The sequence below is a fragment of the Echinops telfairi genome, unplaced genomic scaffold (genome assembly GCF_000313985.2).
Source record: "Echinops telfairi isolate 266 unplaced genomic scaffold, ASM31398v2 ScPeMD7_655;HRSCAF=1070, whole genome shotgun sequence".
Lineage (NCBI taxonomy): Eukaryota > Metazoa > Chordata > Mammalia > Afrosoricida > Tenrecidae > Echinops > Echinops telfairi.
This window is the reverse complement of record NW_022104553.1, coordinates 15,369,392-15,374,502: the sequence shown is the minus strand read 5'-3', so window position 1 is coordinate 15,374,502 and position 5,111 is coordinate 15,369,392.

Here is a 5,111-nt window from a genome sequence, read left to right as displayed (position 1 = left end):
ACTGCACCCTGTCTGGCTCGTCTCTTCCCAACGACCCTTCCGTAAGGGGATGTCCAGTTGCCTACAGATGGGCTTTGGGTCCCCACTCAGCACTCCCCCTCATTCACAATGTAATTTTTTGCTCTTTGATGCCTGATACCTCATCCCTTCGACACCTGTGATCACACAGGCTGGTGTGCTTCTTCCATGTGGGTATGTTGCTTCACTGTTGTTGTTAGGTGCCATCAAACATGTTACAACCCATGGTGCTCCTGTGCCCAACGGAAGGAAACATGGCCCAGTGCTCCACCATCTGCACAACTCTTCCTTTGGTTGAGGCCACTGTTGCAGCCATGGTGTCAATCCACCTCCCTCAGGTCTTCCTCTTCTTCGCTATCCTTCTACTTTACCAAACATGATGTCCTCTAAGGGCCGGTCTATCCTGACAACATGCTCAAAGGATGTAAGCCAAATTCTTGCCATTCTTGCTTCTAAGGAACCCTCTGGCCTTACTTCTTCCAAGAGAGATCCGTTTGTCCTTTTAGCAGTCCATGTTACTTTCAATTTTCTCCTCCAGTACCATAATTCAACTGTATGGATTCTTCTTCTGTCTTCTGTATTCAATGTCCAACTTCCACATACATATGAGGCAATTGAAGAGACCATGGCTTGAGTGAGGCACACCTTAGTCCTTAAAGTAATATCCTTGCTTTTCAGTACTCTAAAGAGGTCTTGTGCAGCAGATGTACCTAATGCATCTTGTGTTTCAATCTCTTGACCGCTGCTCCCAAGAGCTCTGATTATGGATCCAAGCAAGACAAAATCCACAACAACTTCAACTTGACTAGGCTATGAGACTCAGTATTGTGTAAGCACCCTCCATTTTGTGATATTGTGTAACTACCCTTTAATTCTGGTTTATAAATCCATCTCTCTCTATGTAACATAGGCAGGTTTAGGGTCAGTGTATTTTGAGTCATCCCTTAAAGAAGTCCCTCCTTTACCCATGTTGCCACCCTAACCTGATGCAAGAAGAGTTTCCCTGAGAGCATGGCTGTTTCCAGTATATATTGGATGCTCTGGCAAAGCTCTCTCTTGCTCTGAATCTTGCACCCAGACCATCACAATCTGCCCTCCAGTTCTACGCACACGAGCTCGCAGCCTGTGAGTCTGTCAGTCCCTGCAACCATGTGATTAAGGAGAAGACTTCAACCAGCTTCCACCACTGCACGAACCATTTCCTTAAATTAAAGTTCTATCTATTCACCTAATAAGGGGCTTCAAAAAGCTTGTAGAAGAATTCCATCATCTCTTAATTCTATTTTTTCCACAAACACTTGAAGCATTCTCATATCTGCTTCATGCATTTGGCTTCCCTAAAGAACAAGGCCTCACCTTACTTAACTCCATCTCTGGCTTACCTACCTGCCCTGGCAATGCGGTTGATATCATGGGGTGTGTTTCCTGGCATGGTCAGTCCCCAGTGAGTCACTTCCCTAGCATAAACTATCAGATGAGGTTAGATGCACTCAGAAATGACTGGGTCACGTCAATCAACTAGGAAATTCCAAGGCTTTCAAGGTTACCTCCTGGGAACCTGAGACAAAGACTGTGGGAAGCGGAACTGGGAAGAGTGTATGAGGACAAACTCAACATTCATACTGAAAGGAGTCTGGGAGGCCAAGGCTCCCATGAAGGAAACCTTCACGTTCGTGGATTGGAGATGCATCCCACTCACAGTCTCTTAAGCAACTTATTCCCCACGATGTCCATCCGTCCCCCCAGCCCCGCCCATAATAATGCCAAAGGTAAGGTGCTGTTTGCAAGCACGTGGTCACTCACTATACTCTTGCAGGTCACCTGCTTGAAGGCTATCTGTTTAAAGATCGTCTGCCATCTAAGGCAATCAGACCCTATTGTCTGTCCCACCCTAAGTAGGACCCACTGACTTCTGATAAGGATAATGGATTGTCCCCCTGGAGGAGAGCTCAGACATCTACAGTCAAGCCAGCTCAGATCAAGTTTAGGCTGCCATCTTGACTCTAGAACACCCCCCCACACACACCTTGTTATTTATGTGCTTTCCTGTCACATGTATACCTCCAGTGCCTCCCCTTCCTATTTCATATATACCCTAGCTCGTCACCCTCATGTTACATGTATGCCTATTGTACACCCTTTCCTGTTACATGTGCTTGCCGTGGCTTGCACGCCTGAGATTATATAAGCTCATGAGATTACATGACTCCTACTCTCTCTGCTCGGACCTGGCTCCTGAAGTTATGACTGAGGAGGTGAGCCCTTGCATGCTTTATTTTGTCTTGTCTCTTTAATTTACTTCTCCATTACACAATCACCCCTTGGACCCATTCGGTTGTGGGAAGGCTGGTTCCCCACACAGAATATCCCCTGATATACGAGTGCCAGAAGATGTGCTCCTCAGGTTGGAAGGCACTCAAAAGGCAACTGGGGAAGAGCTGCCTCCTCAATGGAGTCACGTGATTGGGAGTTTGCAATACCTTCATTAGCTTAATGTGGTATGACTCAAAATGAGAGGACACTTCTGCAAAGAGCCATTACTAACCAGAATACGGGCTGTATGAATGAAAATAAAAAATTTTCAAAAATGAGTATTTTAGTCATTCATGAATTGAAATTGACTGGCATTGGTCATGACTCTGACAATCATGTGGTTTACTCTGCCAGGATTGAAAAATTGCATCAAATTCATCATCAAAAAGAACATTTCAAGGTCTACCTTGAAGTACAGTGCTGTCTGTGATAGGATAATATAAACAGGAGTCCTGGTAGTGTAGTGCTTATGTGATGGGCTGCAAGATCAGAAGTTCAAAACCACTGGTGAGCCCCTCAGGAAAAAGACAGGGCTTTCTACTCCCATAAAGAGTTAGTCTCTGAAACCACAGGCGCAATTCTGCCCTGTAAAGTCACTGTGAGCCAGCATTGACTCGATGGCAGTGACACTGGTTTTGGGAGGGATAGATTTGGGTTCCCTCCCTCCCTCCAGGATTCTTGGCCATTGTGTAAGACTCATAAGGTACAGCCATCTTGAAAGTGGAATCAAGATAATGGATTATAGAATTCGTTTTATGTACTCACTGTATTTTATGGGTTTTTTGTGTGTGGCCTGTCATGCATTTTACAAATTACAGCCCACCTACAAGTAATATGGAGCAATTAGCATAAATGTTGCTTGAGTGTGGTTGTGGCTGTTCCATTGGCCTTCCTAAATAAACAGTATATTTATTCTCTTACCCAGTTGTACTTTCAGTGTTTATTAATTAGGTTAAGTTGTGCCAGGGCTGACAAAATAATAATTTATGAATTATCAAGGGTTCATGGTGCGGGGGGAGCCGGGAGGGAGAGGAAAAAAGAGGACCTGATGCTAAGGGATCAAGTAGAAAGCAAATGTTTTGAGATAATGATGGCAACAGATGTACAAATGTGCTTGACACAATGGATGGATGGATGGATTGTGATAAGAATTGTATGAGCTCCCAATAAAATGATTTTTAAAAAATTTGTGCCAGGGCACAGACCTTGTATTTTGGTTAACATGACCCAGCAGAATGTGAAAATTTCCCTACAATATCATTTATATCACATGCAAGTAGTATTTTGTTGAAGATCATTAAAAACATGCAACAGAACATCAACAGAGCACTGTTTTGGGCCAGATTCAGAAAAGGACATGGGATGAGGACATTGTTGCTGGCACCAATTAGAGGTTGGCTGAAAGTAGGGGACCCCAGAAAGATATTTGTGTTTCATTGACTATGCAAAGCCATTTGACTGTATGGATTATGACAAACTATGGATATTGTGAAGAACACTTAATTGTGCTCATGAAGAACCTGTACACAGACCAAGAGTCAGTTGATCAAACAGAACAAGGGGATTCTATTTGTTTAAAATCGGGAAAGGTGTGTATTTGGGCTTGATCCTTTCACTATACTTAAATTGTTTTGCATACTGAGCAAATATCGGAGAAGTTGGGCTTTATGAAGGATGCGACATTGGGATAGGAGGAAGGCTCATTAACAACCATCATATGCATATGACACAACCCTCCTTGCTGAAAGTCAAGGGGAATTGAAGTTCTTACTGATGAAGACCAAAGACTGCAGCCTTCAGTGTGGATTATAACTCAATGTAAAGAAAACCAAAATCCCTACAATTGAACCAAGAATGAAGAAAATATTGAAATTGTCTAGAGTTCCAATTTACTTGAACCCAATATCAATGTCCACGGAAGCATCTCTCAAGAAATCCAATCGCATTGCTTTGGGGAAATTTGCCACACAAGACCTATTTAAAGACGAAGATGTCATTTTGAGGACTAAGGTATATTTGATCCGAGCCATATTTCCAAATCAACTCCTGTGCAAGTGAAAGCTGGGCCGTGAATAGGAAAGACTGCAGAGGAATCGACACATTTGAATTATGGCATTTTCGAAGAATATCAAAAGTACCACGGACTGCCACAAGAACAAACAAATCTGTCATGGAGGAAGTACAGCCAGAATTCTCCTTAAAATCAAGGATGGAGAGACTTTGGACACGTTATTAGGAGAGACTAGTTCCTGGTAAAAGGCCCCATGATTCGTGGAGAGTTGGCAAAGAGGAAGAAGTTCAGGGAGATGGTTGACACATGGCTGTCAATGTGATCAAGCACAATTGTGAGGAGGGCGCAGGCCGGGCTTCCTTTCTGGCGTATGTAGGGTCACCAGGTACAGGACCCACTCGACCGTACCTAACAATGCTCTCTTCAGGGTGAGCCGAGTATACACACACACTGTCCTCCCAACCAGGCTACAATTAGGATTACAAATGCCTGTATTCTTTCCTCAGGAAACTTCTAGTTTAGACCCAAACTGGAGAGCTCTTTTCTGCCATAAAATTGCCATCTCCAAAATTTGACATCTTCCCTGGAGAGGTCATCCTTTGTGTTCCTCTGTAAGGAATTGTTTCAATTACCGAGGGATGAGTCAGGACCAGTACAAATCTGGTTCCCATGAGGTGCAGAGCAGATACACAGCTCTCTTAGTCAACATTTCGGATCCCGCAGCACTCTGCTCTGATAAATTCATCTCGGTGGTCACATAGTTGACAGG